Source organism: Sprattus sprattus (genome assembly GCF_963457725.1).
Source record: "Sprattus sprattus genome assembly, chromosome: 2".
Lineage (NCBI taxonomy): Eukaryota > Metazoa > Chordata > Actinopteri > Clupeiformes > Clupeidae > Sprattus > Sprattus sprattus.
Window position 1 is genome coordinate 41,635,614 of NC_137921.1, and position 22,667 is coordinate 41,658,280.

General features: G+C 39.0%; 1 protein-coding gene across 1 annotated transcript in view; it reads left to right on the plus strand.

Annotated features, from left to right (window-relative positions):
• Positions 1-117: 117 nt before the first annotated feature.
• kdm4b (lysine (K)-specific demethylase 4B) overlaps positions 118-22,667 on the plus strand; it is a 69,136-nt gene continuing 46,586 nt past the window's right edge. The window contains exon 1 of the mRNA XM_080831892.1: positions 118-239. The gene's annotated coding sequence lies outside the window, so the exon portion shown is untranslated. The remainder of the gene's footprint in view (positions 240-22,667) is intronic.

Below are 22,667 nucleotides of genomic sequence, written 5' to 3' on the forward strand. Positions count from 1 at the left end.
CACCTTAGCTGATTTAATTGGTGCAGAGTCCCATCTGTTCGCTATAGGGGCCAACGACATTTTTTAGCTGGTTGTCCACGAGCGCCTGGCTGCGTTTAGCTGAGCCAATCGTGGAAGCGAAAATCTAGAGTAGGCGTGAGGCCGTGTTCCTCTTTGCTGTGAAAGATAATCGATCTTGTTATTTCTAGAGACCGATTTGATACGAGGAATCAAAAAAGGAGTTCGATTAGCAGCAGGAGGTAAGACGTTGACCATTAAGTTTGCATTGCATTTGTACGTTTCACTGCAACATGTGATTTTATTTCTGTCAACATTTTAGCCACAACCACTATTGCATGTCGACTGTCGACGAATATTTTGTTGACTTTTTCTAATGGAAGCAAAGCGGTAGGAGGGTAGCTAGTTTGGATGCGATGCTGTCAAACCATTCACTTAATCCTATACAATCGGGCTGATTAGACACAGACTAACGGTTTCAATCAGGTGCATGTTTATCGCAGCTTTACAATTCTTCTGCATTGATGTTATTCTGCAAACCAGCTGATTGACTCGGCTATGGGCAATGCAGAGCTCATTGAAATACTGGTACCTAATCATACCGTATAATGTTAGCTAGCAAGCGAGCTCGATGCATCTGTGCGAAATTATGGTCTGCCCATCGTTTCCCTCTCATGGATAGAGAATTGTAACTCAAGTGAAGGAAAACGTTCGATTGATTTTGTGTGCTGTTTAATTTACGATAGATTTTCTCTGTTGTTGGAGTAACTAGCTAGCCAGCTAGTAGCATACTATTATGGGTTAGCTGGAAGGGTTGCGTTACGGCTACGTCACGCACAAAAGCGTCAAGAGGCTAACATTTTAGCTGCTAACCCCCAGCTGCATGTTTGGCTAGTTTACCATCTGTTGGTTACACGCTTGATAATGAGCGTAATAGCTAATTAATGCAAAGCCATATCAGGCTTCGTGGCATTGCAGTACATACCACTTTCTCCTAATGCATTGGTGGTGTACATCACAAGGGTAAATGCATGGCGCTTACTTGCATACAACAGTTGCTCATCAACATCAAATAATGTATAACTAGGCTAGATGGCGAATAGCTAACTTGCTAGCTAAGAATACCCGATTTAAAAACCTTCAGGTGAGAAATGTGGCGAACTGTTAATTATGAACAGGAAAAACTGATTCACTGTGCGCTGTGAAATGCAACATTTTGCTGAATGAGAAAGGGGTGTGCAAAACAGAAACCAAGGCTATTTGGACCCCCTGGCTTTGGTTTTAGATTTGGGGCGTTGGGAAAAAGTGCTGTTACTCAATTATCTGACGTTTCACCATCTCGCCTACACTTTGCTGTGCCATTGAGAGTAATATTAGCAACGTTTAAAGTTTCTTGTGTGATGTTCAGACGTAATTTGCTTTTCTAAATGAAGTGAAAGTAAGCTTTCAGTGGGCAAGTTCTTTGTTAATTGTGTGTGTGTAACAATGTTGGACTCCCCCATTTTTATTTTATAACACCCTCAAAATTATGCCAGATGAATCTCTTCAGACCGCTTCCCTGAGATAGAAAGCAAAAAGCAGGATATTGAGAATTATACCACGTTGCTAGAAGAAGCAACCCGTTTCTTTGAAGTGAAAAAATCTGGAGCTGGACACCATGTCATTTCCTTTTTTCGAACTTGTATTGAGTGGTTCATTTCTGACAAAAAGACATTGATCTTTGCTTAAAGTGTACAGTAAATATAAATATGTCTCCTCCTATGTTAGTGTAATTATGTAGATGCATCTCAGCCTATCTTTGTCTAGTAATGTCAAAGTAGTGCCGCACTTAATGTAAATGGATGGGTAAACTCATAAATCGCATTGCATGTTATTATTAGCGACCAGGGAAGTAACCTACACATGTACACCTGTGTTTAGCTGTCAATTAAAGAATGGACAGTTTTAACACAAAACACCTGAAGTAGAAATGTTCAGTAGGACAGGGACCTGTCCAGTCAGATGCCTGAAATTTCTGCAAAGCCGACTCCTCTTGGTGCAGTGTTCTCAGAGTAAACTCTGCCCGGGGAGCTGCATTTCATCTTCCACAGTTGGTTCTTCTCAGCCCAATATCCTCATAATAAATGGAATAGGAGGATGGCGGCAATGTTTCAGCTTCCAGATTAGTCTTGACTGGGAGGACTGCCCTGTGTCAGCAGCTACACTAGCACAATGCTGTGATGCCATGGAGTACACACACACACAGTTCTCACACGGCTCTCCACCCTGTTCATCTTAAACATGGTGCTCTTTCTGCTGCCTGATGCTTCTGTCGGTCCGGGGTATACCTGTGGCGACAGGTGATAGTCTTAGCATTGTTTGTCGCAGGCAGTGTGAGCATGTCTAGATGTTTCTGCCTGAGATGTTTCCAGCCAGTAATGCCATGCATGGTTTGTTCTGTGTTTTCCTGCCTTGTGGGACTTGCAGGAAATGCTCTGAGAATAGTCCTCTAGATAGGGGTGGTCCCATGCGAAGCTGGTTGCTATGGCTCTGAGGGTTTCTTTGCTGTTGTTTACCAATGTGACAATTGAATTAAGATTCAATTAGCGATGTAGATGATATTTCCGAAGAGACATGCTTCTCTTTTCATTGAAAAGGTCACGTGGAGACCATAAATTATTTTTCGGAAGTGTTGATTTATTCTTGTTGATCTGCAGTGGTCCACCAAATCTAAGCTGGGGAACCACCTCTTAAACTCCAGGAATCATGACGTGTTTGAAACTGAGTACAGTAGTATTTTGAAAAAGGTGTTTTGTGAAGTGAATTCATTTGTCATGTGTTTAAACTCGTAGTAATTTGACGAAGGTGTTTTGTGAAGTAATTTGTCATGTGTTTGAAACTGAGTGCCATAGTATTTTGGCAAAGGTGTTCTGTGAAAAGAAGTTATGTCATGCAGTGTCTGCTACCCGTAAAAGCGTTCATGTTTTCAGTTTCAAAACTGAAATCGAGACCATATCTGTTTTACTATGTAGACTCCAATTTACCCTTTGCTAAGCCCCTCCCTAGAACAGCCATTGTCCTATCCTACGTTAGCAACTGTAACTAAGTGCGGGAGACCTGTCAAGACTTGACAAAGTTATTCTTCCTACTAATCCCAAAGCCAAAAACTCAACAGGAACAACACTATTGATGGATTAAACAAAGCAGAAGACCCCATAGCTAGCTTAATCCTTCGAAAATAGTTTAAAACTATATCTTCGACTTATCTAAGTGTGCTGTTAGCTAGTCATCTGTATAGTCAGTGTAGTACTACTGTGACATACCCACACAGTGATTGTCACCCTCATCAACAAACAAAGGTATTACAGATTATAATAAATAGTAGGGATGCAAATGATTAATCGACTTTAGATTAATTGTCGATCAAGAGGTTGCTCGATCAAAATGTATTAATCACGATTAATCGCTAGAGGGCGCTAGCGCGAGAGACCGGTTGAAAACAAATGTTCGCTGTGTAATGCGGTATTGAAATACAATAGTTCCACTAGCTCACTCAGTTATCATTTGAACACCGTGCATGCTGCTGTCCTGCATGGCACCACCAGTTCACCTGGTCAACCTAAAATCACAGCTACACTGTATTATACCTTCTCTCGCTTACTGCCGCGAGTTAAGGCTTATAGTCTTAAAACTCAGGTTAGCTATTAGCTCGTTAGCGGGCTAGCTCACTGAGACTTCATAGAGTTAGCTACCTAGCTCGTTAGCGGGCTAGCTCACCTTGCTATGAATGTGAATATCTCTGTCTACTCCCGCGCTAACGTGTGCCCGCGAGTTTGGCTCATGAGAGTTAGTAAGTAAGTAAGTAAGAGTTGAGTTGGCTATTTAGCTAGATAGCGGACTAGCTCACTCAGGCTTAATGATTAGATACCTAGCTCGTTAGCGGGCTAGCTTACCTTTGCCTGATGGCTTGTCATTACAGTATTTCTCTGTTCCTAAAACACATTTTTTCAAAACATGCCTCGGTTTCTCTGAACACTAAACCCAAGTGCCAACTCCCTAAACCAATTCTGCTAAACTTTAAGCACAATTCTCTGTTTTAAACACAGATTTCAATTGTTAACCGCACTTTCTTCAAACCACAACACACAATTCTCTGCTTTAGACACAGTTTTCAATTGATAACCACATTTTCTTCAAAACACTAAACACCATCCTCTCTACTTTGCATGCTTCATCAATGCCAAAACCTCATTGTGTTCAAACAGAAAACACTGCTAATCAAATGACAAAACTTCCATTTCCAAAGCTGTTGTGCAATTTGAAATCGAAACTTTAGCTCCTAGTTTGGAGAACAATTTATGGCAACATTGAAGTGAGTGGTGATCAGAGGGGCAGAGGAGTGAGAGTAAGAGGAGGAGGAGGAGGAAAATGATGAAGAGGAAGAGCAAGACGGAGAGCCATTACTGTATCTCTGATGAGATTCAGGCCAATGTGTTCAACCATGTGGTCAACATGGGTTTGACCATGCAGGAGGCTGGCAAGGCTGGCCAGAGGGTTCAACCAAACATAAGCCGCTTCTCAGTTGCACCGATTCTCCGGACATTCAGAAGAGAGAATGGGTAAGAAACACTACTACTATGACAGTAAAACACTAGTTTGAATGTATTTTACTGTAGAATATTTTACATTGTACTGTATTTGTAAAATTACAGTATACGTAAACAAATACAAAGTGCAACCATTGATGACCAAGATATATTCCTAAACATCAATACAAAGAGCCTAGCCACAGTGGACCATGTTCTAAGGCAGAACATCTCGAGAATGAAGCAGGTGTACAGGGTGCCTTTTGACAAAAACTCTGATAGAGTCAAACAATTACAGTATGATATGACTATGTGCAAGTAAGTCATATACGTTTCCACAACTGATTACGTCCTATCAGCACAGAAACATTACTGTACTGTATTGTAATCCAATCAAATGTTCAAATCAAACTGTATTTTCAGATGTTTCACAACACAACAATTGTCGATATTGTCTTGAGCAAGAACAGGATGCAGTCTAGTTTTTTTGTCCTTTTATTATTTTACATTTTTCTTTCATTTTTGAGTTAAAACATTATACAGTTACAATATTTTACAACAGAAGAAAGCGTACAGTAACACTGGAGATGAAAAGGCATAATACTCCTGATAAGGCCTTCATACTAGTGTTTTCCCATTTCATAGTAGTGTTTTCCATTGAGCACATCAGTGTTCAATCAATGCTTAGAATGTCTACTCAAATAATGGTCTGTGTTTGTTGTTTGAAAACAAAATGCCCTTTTGAGGTGATATAATAGTGTTTTGAAACCAAAGTGTCATTTTGCAAGAGATACAAAGGGTTTTGCATTTTGTGTGAGTGGTTTTGGGATTTGTGTTTAGAGCTAAGAGAAACCGAGGCATGCTTTGAAAAAATGTGTTTTAGGAACAGAGAAATACTGTAAGAATGTAACTACACTATCACTCACTACCGTGAGCGCGAGTTAAACTTCAGAGAGTTGTGTTGGCTATTTAGCTTGTAATAGCCTAGATGCAGTTTCTTCATAATCTATAGGCTCAATAATATTCTGTTTGGCTCCATTTAATTTCTTCTATTCTTTTTTTTTTTTATGTCTGTTTCAAATGCAAGAACTGAGCCAGTCCATAATTTATTTCTTTTTTTTAAATTAATGAATGGATTTTGTTATACCATAACAAACTTTTCTGCTTTCTTTTCCTAATGCATAATTACTAGAGGAATGTATAATAGAATAGAATAGAATTATCATAATGTAATGTAATATAATAATAACTCAACTATTTAGCTGATATTTTTAAAGGCCCTATTGAAGCACTGAAACTCAGGTGAAAAACGCCGCTTATCAATTAATCGAAAGTCGATCGATAAGATTATCAACTAATGATTAATGAATTAATCGATAATTTGCATCCCTAATAAATAGTGTTATCAAGGTACTTAATAAAGATAACCAGCTCAATCTCTGGTTAAAGATACCTCAATCAGCTAGCCTGCTAACTGTAAAGTCTTTAGCATTAGCTAGCTAATGTTATTTAATGCCATCACAGATGTCACCATTAGGGGTGTCACGATACCACAAATTCCGTAGTCGGTGACAATACCAGTAAAATAACACGATTCTCGATACCAATTTCGATACCACAGTAAAAAAAAGGATTTTCCAAGATTACATGCACACTTACATGCATTAAAATATGTGAAAAATAGCAAAATGTCATAAGACATACAAAACATGTGCAATAGAGTAGCCTATAGCACATCTTATTAAGGCGAGACACGGCAGGCAAAAACATTGTTTTTTTCAGCAGTGGTCAATTTTGAGATTTTGAGCTAGTTCACTCCCTAAACATGTAATCTTTCATACTAGCATAAAGAAAATATCCTAATTATACATTAATGTGTATATTTATTCACAGTTTGTGTGTTTGCGGCGTCTGTATTCTCCTAGGTTTCCTGGAAAGTTAGCATTCTAACGTAACGTGCAGTATATCGGCTTTCTGATGCATGACATGTTTGGTATGGTTGAAAAGCTCTGTATTTCCCACACAACGCTATGTAATCCAAATAAGGAGATTTCCTTTTCAGCAGTAACCAATGATGGTAGTAAAAACGTGGCTTTAAACCTAAGGACGCAATTTCATTGGTTTGCGGTGGTTTCTGATAACGTGATTCGTTCAGACGCATCACGTGGTATGGCTGGACACTTCCTTGAATCTTTAAATGCGATTTTCTCAAAATGAGTTTTTTTTGTCATTCTCCGGTAGATACTTCTCAGCCTATGTAGCACCTATGTACATCAAACTTTCCAGTTATACACTTAGCCGTATTCTGAAGATATTTACAGAGGGATTTGTTAATAAATCATTCTTGGCCTGATTTATGTGACATTTTGAAAAAAAAAAAGGTGGCGAAAATCGATTTTTTTTTTTTAAGGCTATAGACAGTATATTTTGATTTTCTAGGTAATGAAAGCAGATATCCTGAAATCCCTCTGTACATTTGTTTGCATCTTGTGTGTAAACAAAATGGAAATAAAAAAAAAAATCACCTGGCTTTATCGTATGTCCAGATATATCTACCGGAAATATGCAAATTTGCATATATTTTCTTAGATACATCCTAATTTGCATAATCAAACATAATAATTACAGAAACTTGTAATACATTTTTTGTTCATGTGTAAGTAATCAACTGAGAAAGTTTCGTGGTGATATCTATTATTTAAAAAAATTACCCTTTTTCTTCCAGGCATCTTTTCAAAAGGTAGGCAAAAACAGTGCAAAACAAAACCGTGGATAAAACACTGCAGCCATTCAGCTAACAAGATGAACATGAGTTTTGAGCTTCTTAAAGGACCTATTAAAAACAAATTAAATCAATGTTCAGTGTGGTCGCGGCAAAATTCCGGCTGTCACTCGCAAATTGTCTCAAAGGCTATACTATTTATGGCATCGAAAAATGTATAAATTGGGTAATGGTGTTTTTTCAAATCAGTTGCATGTTCATTTGTAACTTTATTACATTCAGTGAATCTCCCTAGTTTAGTCATGATACTTGCAAGATACATGCTCTCTTTCTCTCTCTATCTCTGTGAGGGACCGGGCGGTCACCCCACGTTGTTTTGGGAGGTCGCGACTGGACTGGGTGGCGTAGTTGGGAAGAAGGGTGCAGGAGATGGTAGCTTTCATATAAAAATATATTTCCGTTTTATTTACTGGGGGAATTCTCTACATTAGGGATGCAACGGTTTTCGGTATTTTAGCGAACCGTTTGGTTCCCCCTGTTCGGTTTGGTTCACCCAGATGAACCGCGATATTACGGTATGGGTGACATTAAACTTTTAATTTAATATGTGATTATAATGAATGCACGCGTGTATTTGGCGATAGCCATGACCGCTTGGGACCCAGGGGATGAGTTCTGCTCTCCACAACCATGAAACAACCAATCAGAATTGTACTGACTTTCCCAAGAGCCAATCAGCGCTCTGAATGCACACGCTGGGGATCCATGTGATGAGAAACGAAACTTTCCCTGCTGCAGCACGATCATGGCGAGTCAACAAGAAACGGAGAAAAGAAAATTTGAAGAGGCACCGTCATCTTACAAATCCGCTATATGGGAACATTTTGGGTTCAGTGTGGAGTATGATGACAAAGGGAAAAAGATCGTCAGCAAGCAAAGCACGGTGTGCAAGCATTGCTGTACTACGATCGCCTACTCCACAGGTAATACATCCAACATGTTGAGCCACTTGTGCCGTCATCACCCGGCTGTAACTGTAAGTGGGGCAGGACAAATACACAACCATCCATTGCTGCAGCATTTCAGCAACAATATGCTTATAATTCCGAAAAACACAAGGCAACAAGAGCAATCCGAGATTTCTGACCTCCAGCAAGGAGGTACACAAATCCGGATCCAGCTCCGGATCATCCTGAAATTTTAATGGGGAATGTCCCAGGACCAAGAACCACCTCTTGTGAAAATTTCAGAAAGATCCGCCCAGTAGTTTCTGAGAAATCTTGTCCACAGACAGACAGACAGACAAACAGACGGACAAATAAATTAACGGACCCGATCGCATAACCTCCTTGCTGGAGGTAATAACCAACTCAATGGGCGTCTTCATAGGGAAAGACATGCAGCCCTATTCAGTAGTTTTAGGCACGGGATTCCGTCACATGATGAAGACCATTGATCCTCGTTTTAATATCCCCTCCCGCAAGCATTTCAGCAGCAAAATAATACAAATATCAAATATCTATTTGATACTGCACATTACAGTACCACCTCACCAATTATTGACAGAGGACAAGTTGGGCAAATGTCCACCGATTTCTTTGATACATTTTGTGATTTATATCTAATTGTTTGTTGTCGTTTGTTCTGTTGTTCTTTAAGGGTGTATTTATAACAGTTAAGTATTTTCTAGGGTTTAAGTGGGTGAATGACAATGTTTGTTGTTTGAGTTTATTGAATAATGTCAATGTTTACATTTCACATTACTTTACAGTATACTGCACTTTACTATATTTAATATTGCCTGTTTTTGACAGAAGGCCAGAATAGTGTTCCTTGTTTAAAATACATTTTGTGATTTTACTTAATTTGTGCCTTTTTTACATTTAATTGCATCTTGCATTGTCCCTGCAAGTGTGAATAGAAGCACCTTGTTGACTTGAAATAGAAAAGACAAATATAACCTACTGCGTGTTAGCGGCAGGATAATATTGATATATCGAAACCGAAGCATTACCGTGGCCCAAAAACCGTGATACAAACCGAACCGTGGCCACACTGTACCGTTGCATCCCTACTCTACATCAACCCCAAACCATTGCACACAAAATAAACAAACATAAATCACATACAAAATGCACTCACAGTGCTACATTTATCTAGGCAGAATGTTAATTTGCAGAATCAAGCTAGGCAAATTTCACTTAGCAGAAATAGACTTTTGCACAATTAACCACGCAGACTTAACAAGGCACAATTCACTATGTAGACTTAAACTAGGCACAATTCACTATGCAGACCAATACTAGGTACAATTCACTACAAAGACTTAAATGAGCCACAATTCACTATGCAGACTCACACAAGGCACAATTCACTACGCATAGGTGAACTATAGTCTAAATTCTTACTAAGCACCATTAGTACTTAACACAGATCAGCAGAGCAAACAAAACAAGGCACAAGGTGTCCACACAGCTAGACACAGTTTCCCTTCCACCTCACAACAGGTATGGGTTTCTCACAAATGCCTTGTCAATGCTTTCTGTTCAAAAGCTCTCTGCAAAGTTCTCTCATGGCCATCTCAAGAAAAATGTTTCTCCATAAACATGAGGCGCCCTTTAAATAGGGGCCAGCTGAAGTCAATTGAAGCAATTTGGCCTCATGGGTCCAACCACTATGGTGGGGGAGCCCGGATTGAACCATTGTGGTGGGGGAGTCCACCCCACACCAGGGCCAAACTCCTCATTATACAGTGAGAAGGGGAAGAAAATTTCACCTTCTCACAATCTCCTTCTTACCAAGGTAGGCTATAGGCCAGGGGTCAGGAACCTTTTTTGCCTGGAGAGCCACTTTTACCATTTATTTATTTGTTTAATCTCAGAAGAGCCCCAATAAGACGGTTTCAAGAAAAAGTTTGGAAATTTAAAATACATTAGTTATGGTACTAGTAACTTGAAATGTAAATGGCAAATGGAAATGCCAGAAGTTAACAACGTTACAATGTAACAACAACATGAAGTTTACAACGTTAACAACACAACACTCGAAATAGAACATTTGGCCTGCCAGAGATCAATGTGACTTCGGGTGCTGCATAGACATGCTGATGGCTTGTAGTCTGGCTCATATTCAGTGAGGTGAAGCTTCATGCAAGCATTGAGCCTTTTATCATTTAAACTCGAGCGCAGGTTCGTCTTTAAATTTTTCATATGTGAGAAAGATTTAAAGATATATTTCTCACATGCATAAGTGGAACCGAACATGGTTAACACAGCAATACTAACTAGAGCGGCAACGATTAGTCGACGAAATCGACTAAGTCGATTGTGAAAAATGGTCGACGCGGATTTGTATCGTCGACGCGTCATATAATATTAAACATTTTTTTTTTTTATATACAGACGCTAACAGAGCTACCGGTACTTTTCATTCGGAATTGCATATAGGAAGTGCGAAATAGCTGCGAAAAGCGAATTATTCTGAAATGGCTCAGGTTACCATGGAAACAATAAACAAAGCTTGGTTAAGCAGCTGCTGCATATCAGATATGGCTAACAGAAAAGTTGTCATTTTTCTCAATGATGGTCAATTATTAGTAGTTTAAGAAGTACTACTTCAGTATTTCAAAGAGAATGGGCTGTGGGAGCATAAGAACAGTAAGCGTCTAGCAGCAATTATCATAGACATATATCTATAACTTATTGTAAGGTTTACTCTTACATGTTTGAAAACAGAATGTCTCAGGGAGGATGCTTGCTAACGCTATTTCAGTTATATTAAGTGCAATGTGGTAAATCAGTGAATTATCAGAGAAGCCTGTATTTTCGTTTGTTCTGAATAGATAACCTCCTCCACTTAGCAATCTTCAAACAAAAGATTGTGGATTTTTTATTTTCATATGTTGAATTTGAATGTCACCTGCAGCTCAGTTATTTTGCACTTGCAGAGTCTTGATTGCTATTTTGAGTTCCTTTTAAAACTTTATTTACACTTTCTCTTTACTTTTAAAACTTTATTTGCACTTTCTCTTTACTTGTATAAGCATATTTGCACTCTTAATTTGTATTACTATTTAATTTATTTATTATGATGATTACATTTGTATTAACTTGTTACTAAAATACATTTGAAATTCAAATTCCAACATTTTGAATCATTTTTTAAATTTATGGAAATAATCGTTAGATTAGTCGATTAATTGAAAAAAAAGTCGATAGATTAATCGATTACCAAAATAATCGTTAGTTGCAGCCCTAATACTAACACGTTGCAATGTGCGATATGTAATGGGCAGTTCATTCCAAATTTTTAGAATCATTTCGTCTTTGAATGGAAGCTTCTCCATGTCAGTTCACTTGTGTTCGCACGCAAGCTGTAGTCGCTGACGTGCGATCCCTTCCAGCTGATCGTTCAGTGATTTGAACTTGCCCACCTAGATGTCAGACGAGGTCAGTCTGGCAACCTCCATTTCGAAATCGCCGATAGAAACACCAGGGGTGCACAATACGTGTTTTTTCCTTTATGACATTTTTCTCTAGCCATTAAAGTTTTCTCGTTGACGGAAATCTAGGGAAATCTGTGATTTTGTTTGATATTGGCATGGCAACCAGCCGCGAATGTAACAATATTGTGCAGGCTAAGATTACTAAGTCAAGTGAGGTGGTGATAGGTGATAATTAAATCACTCAGATGGACCCATGCTATAGGCTAACATTAAAACTACAGCATAGCTAACCTTAACTACGTACATTACATACAGCTTCGGAAATACAGGAGGGCAAAGGGCAAAACTGCCCCTAAGAAATATTATTTTGCCCCCAAAATTACTAGGAGATGGGCAAAAAATGCCCCCATCATTCAATTTAATGAACTTGTCAAAAACATCGTAGCCTATATATGACTCGGTCCAGTTGCAATAAAATGTTTTGATTTTTGCCTTAACTGATTGTTGCGTGAAGAACCAAACGTTCTAACAAAAACTATTTGGAGCGCTTCTTAACCAGACATGTGAATGCGAGAGTGAGGAGGAAAGAGGATCAGCAAACACAGACTGTCACAGTCTCAGGTTCTAAAAGATAAAATTCACACACCCAGCCACCATCGAAAAATGGAAGCTATATTGGCCTTGGGTGGAGTATGACAACCATATACCTTTTTCAAGGCATGTCAGGCTTCTGCTGACTTCATCAAGGGGAGCGAAAATATACAGAAATACATGGCCTTTCGCACTGGTGGGTAGAGTACTGAAAATTGATACTCAAGTAAAAGTACAATTACCTCCTTCAAAATCGACTTGAGTAAAAGTAAATATTCCAATTGGAAAAGTTACTCGAGTAAGAGTAAAAAAGTACTCTGTTTCAAAGTTACTCAAATTACAAGTTACTTTTTTGTGTTGGAGTGTTTGGATCAATGCAAAACATAACATGAGTATTCAGGAAGAAATGCACTCTTGAAACATTTCTTCACAAGTTGCTTCATTGTATCATGTATTTTTTTTTTCATTACACGTCTCATAGATCACACATACATTACTTTTATTTTCATTAAACCTTATTACACGTACACTTAAAGCTGAGCCAACCAGACAAGACTAGACTATACTGTAGATCTGATATCAGATCAACTCCAGAGATGTATACACACACACGCAGACCGTTTTTTATTAACCATACCAGTGCTATTGATAGGGCCAATAGTTTTCCGCGTCAAAAAAAAGCAAATTCCGTGTCACGTTTTTGGTAATTCCGTGATTCCGCGTCAAAAAAATAAAAACAGCCGTATAATGCCTTTCTGCACGTTAACTGTATGAAAAACTCTGTTGATAGTGATGTTGCCTAGCAACGCTGTTTGCGTGCGTGCAGCACCCACAGTTAAGATACTGTCGAGTTCAGTTTGTCGCTAAGTAGTTGACCATACTGTGCCTTATACATTTCCAATGCTTAAATCATCATTGTTCGACCTGTATGTGAGGCATTATGTGCATACTTAATGAAAGTAAGGGTTTTCATGAAGTTGCTTCTGTAATAGATCGTGTATTAAATACCAAATTTTGGGCTACCTGCTCGTGCTATTAGTAGTGATTAGCATGATGCTAAGCGGAGATTTAGCTATGTTCTGTTCTTATGTTGATACGCTATAATAAAGATGGGTTCAATCCTGTTAAGATTTCGACTGGATGAGATATGAATGACATCCATGTTGCCTAGTGTAATGTCCACTATTATAGGTATCTAGTAATATTAGTTGTGTAATTGTTATTGTGTAGCAATAAGTCATGGTAATGTAATTCAGTGCAGTGCTAATTAGTCCCCATAAATTAGACTGCTTGGTCACTCAGTGAATAATACGTGCCCTTCTTAGATTGTTGTTTGCCAGCCATCAACAGAACAGAAGACTTAACATTTTTAGTTTTTAATGCGATTGAGAAGATGAGCAAATGAACGTGACTACCCTTGAAAAGGGGGGCGTGGCCGGAGCAGAGTTCAGCGCAGACGTGACATTTTCTGACCGCTTTTGTTCTTTAATTAGGACGCACACAAGTTCCCGGTTAGAACATGGAGTGAGTGGACGTGTTTGAGTGTGGCTCCCGTTTATATTTTAAATACTTGTTCCACCTTCATTATTAACATATGCTTGCAGTTATCTGTATGTTGACTAAACCTTTTACACAACTTTGTTCATAGCTAGATACCGATATGACAAGCAAAACAAACCGTAGAAATAATAAAGCAACTGAAAAAGACGATCCTTCAACCAGAACTGAAAACATGGCTACGGCTTCGGTGCCTGATGCACTACCAGAAGACCTTGAGAAACTTCGTTCGGTTCTCCTCACTGATATGACTCAAGCAGTGCATTCTGCGCTTAAAAATGCGCTTGAAACCGCGTTGACCCCAGTGAACAACACACTTGAGCAAGTAAAGTCTTACTACGAATCACACGACAAACGCATTCGTGGGGTTGAAGATAACTTAAGTGAATACAGTGACCGTTTGGTGAGTGTTGAGACTACCATAGCAACATTGCAGGGGGAGAATACGCTGTTGAAACGGAAATTAGATGACCTGGAGAATCGGTCGCGGAGATCCAACCTGAGAGTGGTCGGCATCCCTGAAAATATGGAAGGTTCAGACCCTGTTAAATTCATGGCCGAATTTTTTAATGAGGTACTAGGCGCAGATTTCTTCACGGGACCTCTCCTGCTTTCCCGTGCACACCGAATTGGAGCTAAACCAACCGATGAAGGCCGGCGATCGAGACCAAGAGTATTCCTGGTCCACTTCCACTACTTTCAAGACAAACATCGCGTCAGCAGACAGAGGCAGGAGTTAGTCTTCCGTGGAAGTCGTGTGTTTTTCCATGAAGATTTCAGTGCCGAGCTTGGGAGAAAACGATCAGCGTTCAGGGATGTTAAATCTCTGCTCTACGAGAAAGGGATCAGGTTTGGCTTATTGTACCCTGCCCGGCTCCAGGTCACCTATGAAGGTAAAAGACACTTCTTTGACTCACCAGAGGCGGCCAAAGAGTTTTACGATTCACACTGGGGTAAACAAGGTGATGTTGAATGACTTTAAGTCTTAACAGATAACAAATACAGATACTTTCACGTAGCCCACTGCTGGCACTGTTGATGTTGGTTTAGCCTACTTTATTGAGGTAACCTGTTGATTTTTTTTTTCTTTGATTGCTGCATTGCTGCATTTAATTAAGCCTACTTTACAGTCTTTAATAAGACTGAGTATCCTTTCAATCAGCAGATGAGAATGTTTTTTTATTTATTGTACATGCTCAACTGATGTTTTCTGTAGCTAAGCGGGCTGTGCTTTGAAGGTGATGAGAATGTTCTAGGAAGGGAGCCACCCTCGATCAAAACGTTAGTTTTAGTTTTAAAGGAAATGATTTTGGAAGTTTCTAGTTTTGTAATACCTGCGATCGTCTTCAATTGGGGAAGTAGATCTAGGTTTGGGGGGGTATATGTTATTAAGGGGTGTTCTGGGGAATCACCATGGCAGCTTACCTTAAATGGTCGTTTTTGTTTTGTTTTTCTCAGTATGTGTTCTCAAATACAGCGTATGCTTACATTGTTTATAATTGCTTGCCCTATATGTCTGTTATTGTTGCCAACATGATGAACGCTGATGAAGGCCATCCTGTGAGGTTTATATCTTGGAATGTCAAGGGGCTTAATGGTCCTGTTAAAAGAGCTAAAGTTTTTTCTCATTTAAAACAATTAAAACCAGATATATTACTTTTACAAGAAACACATCTCAGATTGGAAGATCATAATAGACTCCGTACAAATTGGATTAGTCAGATCTTTCATTCTAAATTTACTAGCAGGTCCAGAGGTGTGGCTATATTGGTTTCCAAAAATACTCAATTTTCTCCCTCTAGTGTAATCAGTGACCCCAATGGCCGTTTTCTCATAGTTTCCGGTTCCCTTTTTCAGAAGCCTGTTGTACTTGTGAATGTTTATGCCCCTAACTGGGACGATGTTCATTTTGCAAATAAGATATTGTCACTTATACCCAATCTAAATACACACCAGCTAATTTTCTCAGGAGACTTGAACTGTGCTATTGACCCATTGCTGGATAGGTCCAATCCCAAGAAAATATCTTCCGGTATGGCCAAATCTTTTTCACTTTTCATGCAACAGAGTGGTTTTGTGGATCCTTGGAGAATTGTGAATCCACTCAGTAAACAATTCTCTTTTTTCTCTCATGTCCATCGTTCCTTTTCCCGTCTAGACTATTTCTTTATAGATAACTCCTTTATTTCAATGATCAAACGGATTGAATACACCGCTATAGTTATATCTGATCACTCACCTGTGTTGTTGGATCTGAGCTTTCCTTTAAACATTAGAGAGCGACCTCCATGGAGATTTGACCCACTTCTGCTATCAAGTGAGGAATTTTGTAGTTTTATCTCAACTAACATAAATACATTCTTGACGATTAATGAAACTGATTCTGTTTCATATTCTGTGTTGTGGGAAACCCTGAAAGCGTACTTACGAGGTCTCATAATCTCCTATAGTTCATTTGCCAGTAGGGAACGTAAGAAGGAAATGCAATCTCTAGAGCAGTCCATTTTAGAACTGGACAAGAAATATTCAGAGACTCCCTCTGCTAAATTATATAAGGAGCGGGCTGATTTGCAGGCGAAATTTAATTATCTCTCTACCAGACAGTCAGAGCAACTCATTCTTAAGACACGTGGTCTCTACTATGAATATGGTGATAAATCAAGCCGGTTAATGGCTCATCAATTGAAACGTCAAGCCGCTTCTCGACTTATACCCCTGATAAAAGATAGCCACCAAAACACCACAAACAAGCCAAAAGAAATTAATAATATTTTTAAAGACTTTTACTATTCTCTTTACACTTCTGAATTTCCCTCTGATACAACAGATATGGAGCACTTCTTAGATAGTTTGGAAATACCAACTGTGGACTCTGAGGCATCAAAGGTTTTAGATCAAGCTCTTACACAGGATGAGCTTAAAAGTGCCATCATGGCAATGCAGAGCAATAAATCCCCAGGACCTGATGGGTACCCTACAAATTTCTACAAGAAATTCAAAGAGGAGCTCACACCAATCCTTCTAAAAATGTTTCAAGAATCCTTGAAAAATGGTACTCTACCCCCCACCCTTTCACAGGCGTCTATCTCCCTTCTTCTTAAAAAAGACAAGGATCCAACCCAGTGTGGATCCTACCGCCCCATCTCTCTTTTGAACGTAGATGTTAAAATATTGGCAAAATTATTAACATGCCGTTTAGAGCGCCTCCTCCCTCAAATAATTTCAGATGACCAAACAGGTTTTATTAAAAACCGCCATTCCTTCTCTAATATTCGACGGCTGGCTGCTATAGTTTATTCGCCCAGGGCTTCTCCGTGTCCAGAGGTAGTTATTTCTCTGGACGCAGAGAAGGCATTTGACAGAGTGGAATGGTCTTATTTATTTGATGTTTTGAAGAGATTTGGATTTGGTAAAATATTTGTGCAGTGGGTAAAGCTCTTATACCATTCACCTTTAGCAAGCATACAAACAAACTATTGTAGATCTGACTATTTTCCACTAACCCGTGGCACCCGCCAGGGTTGCCCACTGTCCCCCCTTCTTTTCGCCATTGCAATTGAGCCACTCTCTATCGCACTTAAATCAACATCTTTATTTCAAGGCATTAAGAGGGGAGAAATGGAACACCGTGTATCTTTATATGCAGATGACCTCCTGCTCTATATTAATGATCCTATGGCTAGTGGTCCCAGAATTGTGTCGCTTTTAAATCAGTTTGGAGCTTTTTCTGGTTATAAATTAAATTTTCAAAAAAGCATATGCTTCCCTATTAACAACTCAGCTCTACATATTCAAACTGGATCATTTCCCTTTCCCATATCTGAAGATGGTTTCAAATATCTAGGTATACACATTACTCGCTCCTTCTCCTCTCTGTCTGAAGCTAACTATGGCCCCCTAGTCAATCAAATGAAGGCTGACTTTGAAAGATGGCGCAGTCTGCCACTTACCATGGCAGGAAAAATACAATCTGTAAAGATGACAATACTTCCCAGATTTCTTTATTTATTCCAATGCCTGCCAGTCTTTATACCCAAGTCATTTTTTAAATCCGTCAACCAATCCATAACATCGTTTATTTGGGGGAATAAAATTCCGAGAGTTAAGAAGTCCATTCTCCAAAGAGATCGTGAGGTGGGGGGATTGGGCCTTCCAAGCTTTATCCATTATTATTGGGCATCCAACATACAAAAGATATTATTTTGGCTCCATCAATCAGATACAAACTGGTGTCTACTTGAGGCTCAGTTTTGTCGTTCCACATCTCTCCAAGCTTTAGTGTATTCCTCCTTGCCAGTACGGCTCTCTAAATTTATAAACAATCCGGTTGTATTGTCAACTCTCAAAATTTTTAATCAATTTCGCTGTCACTATAAGCTAACATCAGCATCCGTTCTGGGCCCGATTAATAAGAACCATCTTTTCCCTCCCTCTACACTTGACTCAACGTTTAAACAATGGAGTTTGAACGGTCTCATATACATCAAAGACCTATATACAGATAACATATTTGACAGTTTTGAAAATTTGTGTAAACGATATAACCTTCCGCGCAGTTCTTTTTTTAAGTATCTACAGGTTCGCCACTTTGTTAAGAGTGCATTTGTTAATTTTCCCGATCTCCCAGCCGTCACAGTGCTGGACAAACTTACTCTCACCTTTGTGAATAAAGGTCTAATCTCTCTACTTTATTCTCAGTTGATGTCTCTTGAAGATCAAAGCTTAAACAAATATAAAAGTAGGTGGGAAGATGAGCTTGGTATAGATCTGCCGGAGGAATATTGGGTAAAGGCACTGAAAAGAGTCAATTTTTCATCATCATGTGCCAGACTGGGGCTCATTCAATTCAAGGTTTTACATAGAGTTCATTTAAGCAAGGCAAGGCTTGCCAGCATATACCCAGAGACGGACGCTAGCTGCGATAAATGTTCTTTTTCTCCAGCCAACCTAGTCCATTCCTTCTGGTCTTGTCCCCAACTTTCAGGTTACTGGGCAATAGTTTTTAAAACCCTAAGCGAGGCTCTTGGAGTGATGCTGGAACCCTGTCCACTTATAGCAATATTTGGTGTAGCGGATGAAACCCTGGGTTTAAATGCAAACCAGTCAGACATCATTGCATTCACCTCACTTTTGGCCCGTCGAAGAATTTTGTTAGTTTGGAAATCTTCTACTTCCCCATCAGCTTCGGTCTGGCTGGAAGATGTAATGTTTTTTCTAAAGTTGGAGAAGATAAAATTTACACTCAGAGGGTCTGTGGAAAGGTTCTATTTGAAATGGGAACCGTTTTTGTCGTACTTTGAAAGTTTGAAAGAGTTGCCCACTGGGTGAGTGTCCCTAATTGTAACTGAGACCCTCCCCCCTCTCCATCTTTTCCTAGATGTTTATTTGTTTATTGTTCTATCTATTCATTGCCTATTTATTTATCGCTTATTTTCTTTTCCTATTGATATTTGATCGCCTCACAGAATGGTCAACACATTGCAAGTATTTACTATATTTGAGCCAATAACGGTGTTATGGACATATGAGGGCCTATGTTTTGAATAATATTGATGCATAACTGTAAGAATGTACATTCATGACTGAGAACTGTTTTAGTTTTGTTTTTGTCTTTATTAACATACTAACTGCCAAGAGGCGATTGGGGAGGGTGGGTGAGGGTAATTTTGTTCGTGTTTAAAAAATGAATGAAAACATGGAGGAAAATTGCTTGAGATACTGCTTGAGATAACCTGTATTGTGCAATTCCTTCAATAAATAAATGATAAAAAAAAAAATTTGTTCTTTAATTAATGTTTGTTCATTGTTGCGATCGTTGTTGTGTTTATTTGAAAGACATTCAGTCTTACAGGGTAAGATACAGGGGGTTTTGGGCGATTTTGATGCACAAAATTATGTTTCCGTTTGAAAAGTTGCAATTCCGTTTTCAGTGGTCCATTCCGTTTCAGATGGTCCATTCCGCGTATTCCGTCCGTTTTCCGTTTTCGCGGAAAACTATTGGCCCTATATTGATGTGATAAATAATTTTAACATACTGTAGCCTAGGTATAGCCTACTTGTTTGTGCCCTTGCATATTATAGCAAACGTGCATTCGGACGTTACCTGGCAACTATGTCAGTCAGTCAAACAAACTGCTAACTTTAACGGTGGCCATCTACGCTAGCTGCTATCATTCTAACGTGACTACTGCAGCCAATGTAGCCTAACGTTAAATGGAAACGTCTTAGCAGTATAGAGTTTTATCAAAGAGTATAGAAGTACCTCTATACTCTTTGGTTTTATGTGCAAGAGTTTGCACTGTGCCTTGTGCATAGGATGTGAGTTTGTAAAATGGTAAAGGATGCAACATTTATCTCCAGGACTAGCTTCAGTACAGATAAAACGAATGCAACTTACCTGAACATGTTTGCGAAGGTTCGATGTGGAGTTTTTGAACGCTATGAAATGACAACAATGCTGCGACCTGTGGAGGGCGCGTCGATAACGCATATCTAACTGACCTCTCCGTTTTTACCCTCTGGTTGCCGTGCGCTTGTATTCCAGTAAACAAAGATATGTGTACTTTTATCACAATACTCATTTTAATGAAAGCACAATGGAAATGTAACGGAGTAAAGAGTAGAATTCTAGTTCAAATATTTACTCGAGTAAGAGTAAAAGTGCAGACTTTATAAAGGAACGCAAGAAGTACTCGTTACCCGAAAAATTTACTTTTTTACTCATTTGCATTCCTTGTAACGCGTTACTACCCACCACTGGCCTTTCGTCACAAGGCGCCAGGCACCAAGCAATCGCCTATGGTGAATGATAACTAGTAATAATAATTTTAGAAATTATTAAGTTCGGTTTAGCTAGTTCAATGTTAGTTAGCTAACATTAGATAGCTCTGATAGTGCGTTAGCTACAAAGGCTTGCTTGCTAGTCCCATCTGTATTTCCTGTAGGCCTACTATGGTATGCACAACATGATTAAAGTTGACACAAAAATCCATAAATATAATAGGCCTATTATTATTATTATAAAAAAGAAAGAAAAAAAGGTTGTTTATAGTTGTTTAAAAGAATGTAATAATAACAATAAATAACCCCAAAGAAATAAGAATAATATTGAATATGATTGTTTAATCATATGTTTTCTGTTTGGTTATAGTTCAAAAAAATCTAAGAAAACTTTTAGATTTGTAGACTACTGCCTTGATGACAATTGCTCATATTGTAAGCCTAAATAAGTGTGTTTATTATATTGAACAAAGTTTAAATGTTATTTCACAAGTTTCTAAAATTGCCCCAATTTTTTGTTAAATGCCCCTGGATTTCAGTAAGTGGGGGCAAAAATTGCCCCAGAAAAATAATGTAAATTTCCCACCCTGATTACATAAGCCATTGTAACACACGTGCCCACCATTTTAAACATCATGTAATGTTATTTAGTATGACAGATTAAATAAACTGAAAAAATGCCATCTTTGGATGTTGTTATTATGACTCAAAACTCTCCTTGAGTTCTTTAAACAAATACAGATGACGGTCTTTCAGGTGCTTTGCTAAATTGGAAGTATTACCTCCCTTGGTCTGAAGAACACGGTAGAATTGTTTGCATAATGTAGGGTGACCAGTAGGGCTTTAACGATATTGGATCGAAATCGCGACACTCTGGGCCACGAACCTGCATCGCGATGCGAGGAGGCAGAACCGCGACATGCCCTCAGCGGTCACGTGATACAAAAAGTTTGGTTCGTTAGTAAGCCTACACGTGTGCTGTGCGCAATGGCTACCTCAGATGACATTTGAATCGGCCATTTGAATTGTTGGCGCGTGGTTGCCGGATTGTTTGTCGCTGGAGGACTGCTCTGCACGGAGAATAGAAGTGTGTGCGTTAAATGCTCCGTAGCTGTCTCTCCCTCTCCGGAGTTTTGGTTGCGGGTGGTCTAACGCTCCCTCAGAAGAAAGACGTACACTGCGTCGTGTTTTGACCGCTGTTTTCTCGTACTTAAATTGTTTTGAGTTAATAGGCTGTGAGAGAGCCACCAGTACTTTATGTTACTTTCTTTGGATCTTTCTGTATTTTGTTTGTATGAATGTGTGTGTGTGCTTTCGTTACTTAACGGCCATCTTGTGATGTACGGGGTTACTGTGTAACCCTAACGTTCAGTTTGTAGTGGTTCCCAAGTCTGCGCATTGTGTGGAAGTGCATGCCATAATACGTGGTGTAGCCTAGTAGTGTGGCGGCTATTCACTAATGTGTGTAGTGTTCTGAAACATTGTAACACGTTTGATTGCTCTGGTTCGTGTGCGTGAGTTGGGTTATTCCAGATCTTATAGCTCTTTTTGGTGGGTGTGTTACTGTTGCCAGTAGCCTGTATATCGCGGGTAATCGTGGGTAACTATGATGGCAGTGTATGAGGGTGTGCGTGTGTGAGAACTGTTTTTGTCATGTCATTAAATACCAGTGACCAGATATTTATTAAATTACAGAAATAAAACGTTTTATTTTGCTAAACTCTTGCCTCCTCGATATTCATTCATTTGATTAGCCTGGGCCCTGTCACATTTGGCCATACACTGCCATCATAGTTTAAGTTATTTGGTTATTTATGTGTTGTTTCCCTCATATTTTTAGGCTATGTTCAAGCCTACTTTTTCAGAAGTTTGTTGAATGTTTTTCAACAGCATTGCTTTGAGTAATAAAAACCTCAATATTTGGTTATAAATTGTTTCTTAATTTTTTTTATAGCTCATACTTATTCTAATGTGAAAAAAAAAAAAAATAATATCGTGGGGTGTATCGAAC